Raw genomic sequence first — 15,498 nt, 5'->3', positions numbered from 1 at the left:
GTGAGAGCTGTCATACTGCCCTTTGGACATTTCAAAGCACCTGGCTTGGATGGCATCTATCCGGCAATGCTAAAGGAATAAGAAATATTTTTCGAGGATGTCTTGCTCTGGGTTACGTGCTTTCTTCTTGGCAACAGGTTAAGGTAGTTTTCATACCGAAACCTGGGAAAGATGACTATTCTAATACAAAGAACTTCAGACAGATCAGCTTGACTTCATTCTTGCTGAAAGGTTTGGAGAGACTGGTGGAGCGTCACATTCGTGGAAACGCACTTAGGTCACACCCACTTAGTGAAAACCAACATGCTTACCAACGTGGAAAGTCCTGTGAGTCTGCTCTTCATTCTTTGGTCACAAAGATAGAGGATGCAACTTTGAATGGTGAGTACGCGATGGGGGTGTTCGTGGACATTGAAGGGGCTTTTGACTGTGCGCCTTTTCAAAAACTTTGTGATGCCGCCAGAGCGCATGGTGTTGATGATGCTTTAATTAAGTGGATCCATGCTATGCTAACGCAAAGATTGCTGCGCGCTAAGATAGGGGTCGATCGCTACCTCACTACGGAAGCAACGAAGGGCTGCCCCCAAGAAGGTGTGCTTTCGCCACTTCTGTGGAGCATGCTGATCGACTCACTGCTATGCGAACTGCAAAATATGCCAATACACGCTCAAGCTTATGCTAATGACGTGGCTGTACTTGCTGTTGATCGGGATCATGGAACGTTGTGTAGGAATATACAACGTGCCGTTGATTTGATAGACAGTTGGTGCCTTAGACATGGTCTGTCAGTTAATCCAAATAAAACCACAATGGTTTTATTCACAAAAAGGAGAAAACTGGATGGACTTTGTCTGCCTGAGATGAGGGGTACTACCCTTCAACTCTCTGAAGAAGTGAAATATCTGGGGGTCACTCTAGATAAAAAACTTCTTTGGAACAAACATGTAGAGGTAAAGATGAATACGAGCTCTCACAGCTTATGGGCTGTGCAGACGGACCTTTGCCTCGACATGGGGGCTCAGGCCCCATGTGGTAATGTGGATATACGTTGCCATCATTAGGCCGATGTTCGTATATGCATCCGTAGTGTGGTGGGTTAAGGTGAGACAAAAAGGTTTTCACCGTAAACTAGCAGCACTGCAAAGAACTGTGTGTCTGGGTATCACTGGTGCCATGAGCACGACATCCGGCGCAGCTCTGAATGCACTACTCAATTTGCAGCCCCTGGATATATTTATTCAAAGCACTGCAATGAGAGCAGCTCATAGGCTAATTCGATTAGATCTATGGGAAAACAACGGATGTGGGGGGCACAGAGCATTGGAAGAGTTACTGGAAGGACTGAATCCAGTTCTTACAATGCCTTCCGATTCTCGTGCCCCAATGCATCTGTTTGGTAGAAGATATGTAGTTACCCTGAAGCATAGAGAGGACTGGGAAGACCCAGAGGAATGCGTGGCGGGATATACGGAAGTCTTCCACACCGATGGCTCAAAAACAGAAGAGGGTTCTGGAGCGGAGTCTACCTCTCGAATAAAAACGAGAAGTGGGCTTTTCCTTTGGGACAATATGCAACGGTTTTTCAAGCCGAAGTTTATGCGATCCTAAGGGTGGCAAACTGGGTGATTGACGAGCGGTTGAAGGGCAGGCGCATCGCAATCTGCAGTGACAGTCAAGCTGCATTGAGGGCATTGAGCAGTCCTTTGATCACCTCGAAAATCGTTCAGGAATGCAGAAACCGTTTGAACTCTATGTCTAGATTCAATACGGTGGAACTACTCTGGGTACCTGGTCACTGTGGCATAGAGGGAAATGAAATCTCGGACGCTTTAGCGAAAGAGGGGTCAATCTCCCCTATGCCGGGACCGGAGCCAGCAATTGGAGTATCAGTAGCATTGGCTAAATCTGTTTTCAAAAACTGGGAACAAGTTGACAGGTGGACAGGTGACAGGTGGTGGTGAATTGGTGGTGCCGATGTTCTCCAATTGCGACGGGTAGCATCACATCCACTAACAGAAATCCTGCGATACGTTAACATATCCGGAATATTCCGTTAGACGAGGGAGGCGAGTACAATGGGCCAACACGGCCTGAGTGCTCAGAAACTGTAGCTTCTGCCCCACCATACACACACACAAACACACACACGGTGTGGGTTTTTGGACATCGACAGAGGTTTCGATAACAGATACAGACATATGAAATGCCCTAACCCGTAAACGAGTGGGAAATTCTCTGGCCTCCTTGATAGCCAGAATGTTAGAGTGTAGACAAATGGAAGTACCGACAGATGCTAATTCTTTTGTCATGAACACTGCTCAACGTTGTCTACAAAATGGGGTATTATTACCATTAATGTGCACCTTATACCTTATCCGATAGAATCCAAACTGGACTACGAAGGTTAATACCAAGTAAGAAAAAAATGGGGATACACGCCGTAAATGTGGATATATACTGGAATATTAAGACCAATGGTTACATGACATGGCAGAACGAGATTCAGCACAATAGCCACGGAGTTGCACAAACTTCAAAAACTAGCTAAAGTATGTATCAATAGGACAATGAGAACATGCCTAACTTCCCAGCCAAGAGGTCTTTATGGTATTGACCCCTCTCCATTTGCACGTGCAGATGCAGACAAGAAAGGTGATCTTGGGAATATGCTAGGGTATCAGTGAACCTGCCTAAATAGATGGAAGGTTGATATTATTTCTAGGCGTCATCTTGAATTACTGATAATGATGGGGGATAACATGACAGCGAAGTTTCACCCCGATAAGGCAATAAAACAGCGGACAAGCTGGCCAGAAAAGGAACAGCGGTGTCGCCATATTGGCCATTCTGTGCAGTCGGAAATGAGTTAATAGCTACTTCGCTAGAAAACCAAGAACAAAGACTGAGACCCAGTGATCTCTACCGACACGGTTTATAGATTCTGTGGGGAGTGTGACGAAACCTCTGACACTTACGCAAGGTAGTTTAAGGCGCCTGGGAGAATACTTGATACCAGATGCCAGATTGAAACACTTGGAATTATGGAATATAATAAAGTTCGTGGCAGTTATCATATAAGCTGAAGCGACTTACTATGGCTATATATAGGTGAGACAACTTCCTTTTTCCATGTGAGAAAAAGGAGAACCATCCTGTTACAAAACCTACCAGAGTTTTAATGTCCCAATTTTTAAGAGCAATGAAAATACCGCCCTTGAGCTCCAGATTCTTCCACAGAAACTCCTCTGAGGCATTACCAGCGATGTTTGAGTACCCTAGCATCTACAAAAAATTTTTAAAAAAACTGCTGGAAACTAAACATGAATTGGGTTGATAAGTTGCAAACATTTTTCTGAAGCCAATAAAAGGCTGTCGTACGGAAGGTCGTGGTTCAAATCTCACTGGTGACAGTGGAATTTGCATCGGGATTTGACATCGGACACCAGTCGACTCAGCTGTGAATGAGTACCTGAGCCAAATCAGGATAATAATCTCGGACAAGTGCAATGCTGACCACATTGCCTCCTACAGTATACTGTAGTGTACCGTTTCGGTCTTGAATGAATTGCTCTAACACACTTCAAGGCTCTGATCCAATATGGATTGTTGCGCCAATGATTATTATATTATAATAAAATGACATATATTACCGGCTGATATTCATTTTTCCTAGAGATCCAGCCAGTTCCATTCCTGAGCTCGATTCTTGCCCCATGAGTAACCGATTGGCAAAAAAATCTGGTTGCGTGGCCATATATCGACCTTTTCCTTTTCGTTTGGTAATAACGAGAAAGTACGTGTCCTCAAAGGCAAATCTTATCGTTTCAACTCCGAAGGACTTTCCACGTTGGTACGTATGTTGGTTTTTATTTAGTGGGTATGACCTTAGCACCTCCGCGCGAATGTGGCGCCTAGACAATTGAGCGAAAATGATGTTAAGCTAATTTGTCTGAAGTTTCTGGATTTGAATAGTTGTCTTCCCAAGAATACTCGACACCAGATGCCTCTTTCTAAGGCTTAGGCAAGAAGCCTACTCTAACTTTTTGCCAAGAGGTAAGCACGTAGCCCAGAACAAGAGATCTTCGAAAAATATTTCTTAAGTGTGTATGTAAGTGGTCTCTGTCCTACTTTAGCACCCCTGGATAGATGTTTTTTATTATCATCATCAACGGCGCAACAACCGGTATCCGGTCTAGGCCTGCCTTAATAAGGAACTCCAGACATCTCGGTTTTGGGCCGAGGTCCACCAATTCGATATCCCTAAAAGCTGTCTGGCCTCCTGACCTACGCCATCGCTCCATCTTAGGCAGGGTCGGCCTCGTCTTCTTTTTCTACCATAGATATTGCCCTTATAGACTTTCCGGGTGGGATCATCCTCATCCATACGGATTAAGTGACCCGCTCACCGTTACCTATTGAGCCGGATTTTATCCACAACCGGACGATCATGGTATCGCTCATAGATTTCGTCATTGTGTAGGCTACGGAATCGTCCATCCTCATGTAGGGGGCCAAAAATTCTTAGGAGGATTCTTCTCTCGAACGCGACCAAGAGTTCGCAATTTTTCTTGCTAAGAACCCAAGTTTCCGAGGAATACATGAGGACTGGCAAGATCATAGTCTTGTACAGTAAGAGCTTTGACCCTATGGTGAGACGTTTCGAGCGTAACAGTCTTTGTAAGCTGAAATAGGCTCTGTTGGCTGACAACAACCGTGCGCGGATTTCATCATCGTAGTTGTTATCGGTTGTGATTTTCGACCCTAGATAGGAGAAATTGTCAACGGTCTGAAAGTTGTATTCTCCTATCCTTATTCTTCTTCGTGTTTGACCAGTGCGGTTTGATGTTGTTGGTTGATTCGTGTTCGGCGCTGACGTTGCCACCATATATTTTGTCTTGCCTTCATTGGTGTGCAGCCCAAGATCTCGCCAGGATCGTCGCCTGCTCGGTCTGGATGAAGGCAGTTTGTACATCTCGCGTGGTTCTTCCCATGATAGCATAGCATAGGCCAGGAGTTGGGTGGATTTGAAGAGGATCGTACCTCTTGCATTTACCTCGGTATCACGGATCACTTTCTCGAGGGCCAGGTTAAAGAGGACGCATGATAGCGCATCCCCTTGTCGTAGACCGTTGTTGATGTCGAATGGTCTTGAGAGTGATCCTGCTGCTTTTATCGGGCCTCGCACATTGGTCAGGGTCAGCCTAGTCAGTCTAATTAATTTCGTCGGGATACCGAATTCTCTCATGGCCGTGTACAGTTTTACCCTGGCTATGCTATCATAGGCGGCTTTAAAGTCAATGAACAGATGGTGCAACTGTTGTCCATATTCCAGCAGTTTTTCCATCGCCTGCCGCAGAGAGAAAATCTGATCTGTTGCTGATTTGCCTGGAGTGAAGCCTCTTTGGTATGGGCCAATGATGTTCTGGGCGTATGGGGCTATCCGGCCTAGCAAGATAGTGGAGAATATCTTATAGATGGTACTCAGCAACGTGATATCTCTATAATTGCTGTACTGTGTGATATTTCCCTTTTTATGTATGAGACAGATAACGCCTCGTTGCCAATCGTCAGGCATTGATTCGCTGTCCCATACCTTGAGCACAAGTTGATGAACCACTTGGTGTAACTGGTCGCCTCCATATTTAACCAATTCGGCTGTAATTTCATCGGCTCCTGGCGACTTATGATTTTTTACCCGATGAATTGCACGGACTGTTTCTCCTAAACTTGGTGGTGGCAGTATTTGTCCGTCGTCTTCAGTTGGCGGGACCTCCAACTCGCCGATGTTCTGGTTGTTCAGTAGTTCATCAAAGTACTCAACCCATTGCTCTAATATGCCCATTTTGTCGGAAATCAGATTTCCCTCTTTGTCTCGGCAGGATGAGCATCGAGGTGTATAAGGTTTCATCCTGCTGACTTGTTGGTAAAACTTCCGCGCCTGGTGCGGTTGCTCCCTGTACTTTTCTAGTTCACAGACTTGTTGGTTCTCCCAGGCTTCCTTTTCCGTCTGTGAAGTCGCTTCTCCGCTCGACAGAGTTCCTGATAAGTCTCTGCGCGTGCCCGCGTTCTTTGAGAATGCAACATCACTTGGTATGCAGCATTCTTCCGTTCCGTTGCTAGCTTACATTCATCGTCAAACCAGCCGTTCCGACTCCTTTTGCGGCTGGGGCCAAGTATGTTTGTGGCCGTATCCATGATAACGTTCTTCAGATGATTGTGAAGATCATTTGTTGATGCTTCATCTTCAGGTCCTGTGTTGGCTGCGGTTATTTCAGCATCCATTTCCCTCTTATAGGTGTCGCGGAGGGTTGTGTTGTGGATGGCTTCAGTGTTCACCCTCACCTGATTGTTAGAGTGGATTCTAGGTGGTATTGTTGTTCGGGCTCGGAGCACCATGCCAACGAGATAGTGATCCGAGTCTATATTGGCCCCCCTATATGTTCTGACATTCATCAAGGCTGAGAGGTGGCGGCGTTCGATCAACACGTGGTCAATTTGGTTGGAAGTGGTCCCGTCTGGAGAGGCCCACGTATGTCTGTGGACCGCTTTCCGCGCAAACCAGGTACTTCCAACATTTCGTACGACCCTGCTAATTGAATAGTCCGCAGTCCGTTATCATTTGTTTTTTCGTGTAAGCTATGGGAGCCAACGTATCGCCTGAATACTGGCTCCTTCCCTACTTGGCTGTTAAAATCCCCAAGTATGATTTTGATATCATATCTGGGACAGGCTTCGAGAGTTCGTTCTACTGCCTCGTAGAAGGTATCCTTCTCCGACTCTGCAGTCTCCTCTGTAGGGTTGTGAACGATTATGAGACTTATATTTCTAAACTTGCCTCGCAAGCGGAGAGTGCATAGCCGTTCGCTTATGTTTTCAAAGCCGATAACAGCAGGTTTCATTTTTTGGCTGATTAAGAAACCTACTCCGAGCACATGGTTTACTGGATGACCGCTATAATATATGGTGTAGTGGTTCTTCTCCAGGAAACCGGTCCCTGTCCATCGCATCTCTTGCAACGCTCTTATATCAGCCCTATATTGGGACAGGGTATTGGCTAGCTGCTCATCAGCTTCATCTCTGTACAGGGAGCGCACGTTCCATGAGAAAATGCGCAAATCGTTGTTCCGTTGTCGTTGCCGGGTCCGTCGTTTTAAAATCCGTCCTGGCTTCGTAACAAGTTGTTTTCCGTGTAGGGTTGTCAGCCCTACCCAACCCCCAACCTGGAGGACCAGTTGATACAATTTGTCCCGTTTTTAGGGGCAGGAGACTCGCCTTCATCCTTCTCCGTCTGCAGCTTTTCGTCAAGAAAGAGCTCCCAGCGGTCACCACGTGGAGGTGGAGATAGGGTTTGGTAGTAGAGCTGTTGGTGTTGGTTCAGCAGGCATTTCCCAGGTTTTATGCTCCATCGTGGGTACCAATCCACGTTTCGCCCCGGGACCTATACTATCCTTTGACCACCAGATGCTTTTTATGCCAGGTGATTTAAAGTGTTCGAGGGATAGCATAGCAGTTCTCACATTTTCATTGGCAGCAATCGCCCTCGAAGGGTCCCAATTCCCCTTGTAACACCTTTTTGTTGAAAGGTTTACATAAACCGCCAATTTTCTCTCTACCGCTTCTGTGGTTTGTTCTCGGGGGTGGTGTACTTCCAAGAGAATCTTGGAAGACTCAACTCTGAACTTTGTGAAAATTCCATCTCATCCCTTTTAAGGACTGTGCATAAGCCTCAAAGTATCCGTTTTTCCTATCAGTTTTTCTCAGTATGCTCTAAAGGCGCCTCGCTTCGAACGTTTTACCAGCCTCCTATATTAACGTTTTTAGTTACGGAAGTTTAACTAGTCTTAATTCTTATTGCTTTTGCACCATTCAGAAGTTCTCTAGTTCGCAAGCCTCTTCAAAGCAGTCTAAAAGCATGCGTTTCAGAGTTTTCAACTGACCTTCTATAGCCAAAGAGTCCTTACTCCCCTAGGGAGCTCCGCTTTGTTGCTAAGAAGTTCATACAACTTTGTCCAATCCGTTTTTCTCGGATTCTGTCTTTGAATTACTGATTGCTCGCCTGCAATAATCAGACTTTTCTAACTCACGGTGATTTGACAGTGAGACTTCATCCAGCACCGACCAGGCTCTAACAACTTTGTAGTGCATATTATTAGGTCAACTACTTCATTTCTTCTTGGTCCCACGAAAGTAGCGACAAACCTTACTTGATTCTGCATATACTTTAATTGACTTCAACAAGCTCCTGGTAAGAAAATTGTCAGATCATGGTTGCCTCTAACAACTTTAACATATTGGCGCAGGATATTCGTCTCGAAGATCTCTTATTGAATAAGATCCTCGCCCCTTTGCCCATTGCTCTTGTACTAGAAATATATAGGGGGGATTTTGCAACTTTCCCAGCCTGACTGCCAGTAGATAGGAAGAGGCTTTGGCATGCTTCTGGTTTGTTTGAGTAGTCTAATGTGAAAACCGGCGCCAATTGTAGTGTTTGCGGCTTCCAGTGTGGATTCTGGAGTCTTCCCAGGTTTACTATGGGCTGCAGAATCTGTTCCCACATACCGGTATTAATCAGTAAAATCTACATAACCAGCTATTCATCATTCCATTTTTTCCGGTGTAAGTAGAAGAGAAGGTTCTGACAGACAAGATTTAGCCTTTTGTCCCCTCTACTCTATGACTGAAATTTCATTCTGCGAGCTTTCCTCTTCCGTTTTCTGGGAGAATTAGGCAACAGTGGTACCGATAAGACAGTCGCAGCCAGGTTTTCCGTTCCTATCATTAAGGGAGTGGCTACATTATCGTTCCCATTTGACTGCGTCCACGACGGGGGCAGGGGTTCCACTGAAGTAGAGAGCATATCTTCCACAGAGTTCGCGGTGGGGAATATAAAATGTGTGGCCAGTCCAAAACCAGACCGAATCCAACCTTAAAAACCCAAAGCCATTGCCCTTGCCAATATAAAGGAAGCCCAAAGCCAACCAAAGTCAGCCCGATGCTAGCCCAAACCCAGCCCGTAGCCAACCCAAATCCTGCCCGATACTCGGCGTTGGCATCGACAACTGCCGCTGCAACATGTACTATGAAGAGCACTAATGTTAGGTGATGCTATATGATGACATCACTTTTGTAATGAAATGATTCTTGGTAATGGGTTGATGCTAGGCGGTGGGATGATGGGATGACGCTAGGTAATGCGATGATGCTAGGTAATAAGATGATGCTAGGTAATGCGATGAAGCTTGGTAATGAGATGATGCTTCGTAATCAGGTAATGGTAGGTGATGTTGTAAAGCTTGGATTGCGTTCGGTGATGGTAATTTTAAGGTGATATCACTTTTGAAATATTTCATACATCACCTACCCATCTCTACTGCAAATATGAAACATCCCCCAATTTTTGCTGGATATCAAAGGATGGAATAGTTTTTCCAACCTCCCTTGATATTCATTTATTGGCCATTCAAATCTATTATTATTGCGTCAGTTCCTCTTAAAAAAATGTATCGTGTCTTTTTCGTATTTACTTTGGGATCCTGGGAAATCCTTTCATTAAGGTTCAAGTTGTTAACTTGGAGCAAATCAAAAGCAGAGCAGAGAAATGATGGTCTTGGATCACTTGCAAATTGAGAATAAATTTTTCTTGAGTTAATTTTTTTTGCTTTTTCTTCTGGAATATTCAAATCTGTTTTCTCTTTCTTTGCGATAACATTAATATTTAAACTTCTTTGATTTTTTTTCGCATTCATAAATTAAACTTTGTAAAAAAGTCCTTAGTATTGTGCTATGTTTGTGCGACTAACGTGAGCAGCGATGAAATTTTATTTGAGTTGCTTATTTGAATGCTGATTTCCATTTCATTGAATAGGATAGCGGGGAATAATTCTATTGAATATCGCAATTGAGCCGAAAAGTGATCCATTCTCAATATCCTGTATTTCAAACCAAAATATTCTGTTAAATATTCATTCATTTCATTCATTATCAATATTGGGTTCATGAACAAACCCAGAATAAACCGCAGTAACGAACACCAAGAAACAATGTTCAAACTTCAGACTATCAAGTCCTTGAAAGAATGTCAACCTTCACAACCTGCTGCAAGATTTACGAACCTCCATTGGTGTATCAATATCCCCACAAGGATATTTCTACTAGTCTCCATCACTAGATGGATTTGCACCATAGTAATCTACTGTAACGAAAGTCACTTCCCATAATCTATTCTCGTTATCGAACTGAATAGCATCATTGGAAAGTCTGTGAGGTCCTGCCTTTCATTTTAACATTTCCTCCCGCCACTTGCGGTAGCTAGAAGCAAGTTTTCAATATTCGGGTGTCAGACAAAATTGCATGACGGTTGAACGCACAATAGCGCCATTATTTATTTAGAGAGTCCAAGGGGGGATGTGAACGGAGGTTTCCTATTCAAATAGCTTTGCAGGATGAATCGAATCCGTATCGATTCAGTTTTTGTTCTCAGCACGACTCGCTTCGGCCGCTGTTAGTTGGGAGTTTCAAAAGGGTATCCACGAGCTTTGAGTTTTCCAACAGTGTTTGAAGGTCATGAAAAGGTTTGCTCCATATGTCATTTGCAGGATGATTGGAAAGCCTTTTATTATCGCTTGTGTATGAAAGATTCTGGACTTTGTTTATTCGAGACCAAGGATTTCTAATTCAAACATAGTCACGGAATTTTCTCGGTATTCATAGAAGAGTGTAAATGCGTGTCTTTAAACTCATGTGAACACTTGATGATAAGAAAAAGAAATGAGGATTTTAGTGAATCTTGATCTCACAATTAAAAGGCCAAAAATAAGAAAAGAAAGCGGTCGATCAACTCCCTTCTATTATTACTGGCGCTAATTACTTACCTAGATCAAGAATCTGGGCAATCGCTCTACTCACTTTACTTCATTCCCCGCCCCCCATTCATAAAGTGAATACTCCGATATCAAAAATACAGGGTGCGGTAGCATAACTTCCTTTTTTCAAAACTCAATAAAAACTATTGTATGCATCGGAAAATATTTATTTATTTTTTATAATGTAGGTAGATGTCTAAAGTTTTTATTTTCATTGTTTTGAAGATCAAATCTGTTAGGTGACGTCCCCCATTCTCCATACATTGCGTAAACCGATTTCTGGCGTTTGTTATGACTCTTGTTAGCATAGCAGGTGTTATGTTGGCAATTTCTTCTTGGATGTTGGTCTTCAAATCTTGTAGGGTTCTTGGACGGTTCACATAAACACGGGATTTCAAAAAACCCCATAGAAAAAAATCACAAGGGGACAGATCGCGAGAGCGTGCCGGCCATTCCAAATCGCCTCTAATTGAGATAAGGCGCTCTGGAAAGTGTTCCCTCAAAACAGCCATCGATGCTCTTGAAGTGTGTGCTGTTGCACAGTCTTGTTGGAACCAAGTGTACCCCAAATCCAAATTTTCTAGCCGTGGGAAAAAAAATTCTGTAGCATGTTTACATACCGGTCCGAATTCACTGCCACTGTAACCTTTTCCTCAAAAAACCAAGGACCAATAATTCCAGCTGAGGAAATTGCACACCACACTGTGACTTTGGGTGAATGCAATTTTTCTTGCTAAGAACCCAAGTTTCCGAGGAATACATGAGGACTGGCAAGATAATAGTCTTGTACAGTAAGAGCTTTGACCCTATGGTGAGTCGTTTCGAGCGGAACAGTTTTTGTAAGCTGAAATAGGCTCTGTTGGCTGCCAACAACCGTCCGTTGATTTTATCGTGGTAGCTATTATCGGTTGTGATTTTCGACCCTAGATAGGAGAAATTATCAACGGTCTCAAAGTTGTATTCTCCTATCTTTATTCTTCCCGTTTGATCAGTGCGGTTTGATGTTGTTGGTTGGTTGGTTTTTGGTGCTAAAGTTGCCACCCTATACTTCGTCTTGCCTTCATTGATGTGCAGCCCAAAATCTCGCCCCAGTCGCCGCCTGCTCGATCTGGATGAAGGCAGTTTTTGCATCTCGGGTCGTTCTTCCCATGACGTCGATATCGTCAGAATAGGCCAGTAGTTGGGTGGACATAAATAGGGTCGTACCTCTTGCATTTACCCCAGCATCACGGATCACTTTCTCGAGGACCAGGTTAAAGAGGACGTATGATAGGGCATCCTTTGCCGTAGGCCGTTGTTGATGTCGAATGATCTCGAGAGTGATCCTGCTGCTTTTATCTGGTCTCGCACATTGGTCAGGGTCAGCCTAGTCAGTCTTATCAATTTCGTCGGGATACCGAAGTCTCTCATGGCCCTGTACAGTTTTACCCTGACTGTGCTATAATAGGCGGCTTTGAAGTCGATGAAAAGATGGTGCAACTGTTGTCCATATTCCAACAGTTCATTCATTGCTTGTCGCAGAGAGAAAATCTGATCTGTTGCTGATTTGTCTGGAGTAAAGCCTCTTTGGTATTGACCAATGATGTTCTAGAGATATGGAACTATCGGGCCTAGCAAGATAGAGGAGAATATATTATAGATGGTACTCAGCAACGTGATACCTCTATAATTGCTGTGCTGTGTGATATCTCCCTTTTTATGTATGAAAGTCCTGGGGATTTAACATGAGTACCTGCCCTGTAGGCATAACTCCATGGTCCTCTTCGGACCCGGATTGATTTTGGGACCACAATCAGAGCCCCGCCATGTAAGCACAGCGGTCCTGGTTTATACTGAGTGCAGGCTCAGCATTCATACCAGTGGATGCGAGGCCTATCTAACACCTCAGTCGCAACAGGGGTACGGCACCCGAGTTGTACAGCGCAAATCCACGCTTGATTTCCGAGGAGCTCTGCCCGCGATGTAGGCATAACCACAACCACCATGAAACTCCCACTAGGGGGCCAACCGTAAATAACCGGGCCGAGGACACATCCTCCAGGAATTCTCCTATAGCATATGCTCTCAGAGGACCGCCCCGGTTCCTATGGTACCAGATAACCTCTGGTGAGGCTTCGTGCCCGAATCCACTTCAGATGAGTCCCTTGCAGACTCGGGTCTGATCGCCCTCCTCGAGTACGTAGGGACGGAACTTCCCAACGGGTTAACCCTTTTTATGTATGAAACAAATAATGTCTCTTTGCCAGTCACATTGATTCGCTGTCCCACACCGTGAGCACAAGTTGATGGACCACTTTGTGTAATTGGCCGCCTACATATTTAATAAATTCGACTGCAATTCCATCGGCTCCTGGCGACTTAAAATTTTTAGGCCAATGAATAGCACGGACTGTTTCTACTACACTTTGTGGTGGCAGTATTTGTCTGCCGTCTTCAGTTGGCGGGATCTCCAACTCGCCGATGTTCTGGTTGTTCAGTAGTTCATCGAAGTACTCAACCCATCGCTCCAATATGCCCATTTCTCCGGAAATCAAATTTTCCTCTTTGTCTCGGCAGGATGAGCATCGAGGTGTGTAAGGCTTCATCCTTCTGGCGTGTTGGTAAAACTCCCACCTTCTGTGCCTGGTGCAGTTGCTCCCCGTACTTTTCGAGTTCACAGACCTGTTAGTCCTCCCAAGCTTCCTTTTTATGTGCGTCAAGTCGCTTCTCCGCTCGCCGGACTTCCTGATAAGCCTCCGCGCGTGATCGCGTCCTTTGAGAATGTAACATTACTCGGTATGCAGCATTTTTCCGTTCCATTTTTAGCTTTCATTCATCGTCAAACCAGCCGTTCTGACTCTTTTTGCGGCTGCGGCCGAGTATATTTCTGGCCGTATTTATGATAACGTTCTTCAGTTGATTGTGAAGATCATTTGTTGATGCTTCATCTCCAGGATCTCTGTTTACTGTGGTTATTTCGGCATCCATTTCCCTCTTATAGGTGTTGCGGAGGGCTGTGTTGTGGATGGTTTCAGTGTTAACTCTCATCTGATTGTCAGAGGGGATTCTGGTTGGTGTTATTCGAGTTCGGAGCGCCATGCCAATGAGATAGTGATCCGAGTCTATATTGGCCCCCATATGTTCTGACATTCATCAAGGCTTCTAAAATGAAGTGACTGAAAGAGGCAGATCTCTCACTCGCGATGGGTAGAGAGAGGGTGCTTATCACAGAGCAGTGTAACTGAACACCTATGTTTACAAACATAAAAGTTAGTCAAATTAACTTACAGTATGCCAAAGCCTGTTGCTATGTACTGGCAGCGAGGCTGGCAAAATTACAAGACCGTCTTTATCTATGTATTTCTGGTGGAAGAGCCATGGGTTCGTACTAACAAAAACTGTGGTATTGGATCAATAAAAGGGACTAGGATCTTCTTTGCTGACAGATCCTCGAAACCGACGGAATACGTCTTGAGGCCCACACTGTTAGAGGCAGCCAACCTGAGACAATTCTGTTCCCAGGACCTATTTGTGGTCCACTTATAATACCAAGCTTACTTCTCCCATGATTCTTTGCATCCTCCACCGACCCAAGAAGTAAGGTAGTGTAGTGGTAGTGTATGCAGAATCAAGTGGCCTTGAACTCTTAATAGGTTGTGATGCGAACGATCAACATATTTGTTGGCTTTGACCTGACCTGAATTGCTGCAGACACCCCCTTAGTCTCCAGACTTAAATGCTGTTGAATATTTGTGGAGAGAACTGGCAAGAAAGATTTAAACCAGGAAGTTCAACAAAATACGAGAGGTTAAAGAAGCATTGATTCAATAATGGAAGTCAATTCCATGATATAATCAGGCCTCCTAAAAAGCATCTGCCGTTTCATATTGGTTTCGTATATTTTGTGTAATTTGCTTGTGGAATCGCAGACATCTTTTCCGACGTCCCAGTGTACAGTAAGGAGGCCTTTTCTGATGACATTGCAAAAGCTTTGAAATATATTTTCTTAATTGGAGCTTTATCTGTTTCTGGTTAATTAGTTGAGAATAATAATCGAACAATCAATCTAAACCAGATACTAATAGATTGCTGGCGCTCAAGTTTCTATCCTGAAAATCAAATATTTCAGATGCTCTCATGTAGCATAAAGATGGGAATATCCGTTCAAGCGAAACTTTTTATCTTAACGTCAACCAACGCTACTTACATCCTCTCTGCATCGGTGGATTCATATGATACCCTGGAAAAGGAGAAAAGCTAATTAATTTTCAGCGGACGATATTGCTATTGATATTTTGTGTAAGGGGTTGGAGGACATTAATGAAAATGAATGGGTTTTAAGTATTAAGTGTTATATAATAAAATGGCTGAGGGAAATAGCTTCAAATTCAGATACTTCCAACAATCTAATATTTAATAATTTCCTTCTACCGCCATCATTCTTTGCAACTTGTTAAGGAATAATTTCTCACGATTTCTTTATCTGAATTTGATTGTAAACTTGTATACGATAAAGTTGTGAATACTTTGTTCAACATCATCCTCTGCCACGCATTGTTCCCGCATGACATTCCGCTGGGTGGCTTGAAGCTTAAACGCTTATCCTGTTGGCGACATTAATGTGATGAAACCGGGAGGCTTGGGGGAGCTCGCTCCA

The 15,498-nt window shown here is 44.1% G+C and overlaps 1 long non-coding RNA gene across 1 annotated transcript in view; it reads right to left on the bottom strand.

Annotated features, from left to right (window-relative positions):
- The window catches only part of LOC119659803, a 212,121-nt gene that overhangs the window by 34,921 nt on the left and 161,702 nt on the right, over nucleotides 1-15,498 (bottom strand). Inside the window, exon 3 of the long non-coding RNA XR_005250375.1 lies at nucleotides 15,049-15,081. This is a non-coding gene — a long non-coding RNA (uncharacterized LOC119659803). The remainder of the gene's footprint in view (nucleotides 1-15,048; nucleotides 15,082-15,498) is intronic.

This window comes from Hermetia illucens, chromosome 6 (genome assembly GCF_905115235.1).
Source record: "Hermetia illucens chromosome 6, iHerIll2.2.curated.20191125, whole genome shotgun sequence".
NCBI classification, from domain to species: Eukaryota; Metazoa; Arthropoda; class Insecta; order Diptera; family Stratiomyidae; genus Hermetia; species Hermetia illucens.
This window is presented reverse-complemented; position numbering and strand designations above follow the sequence as displayed.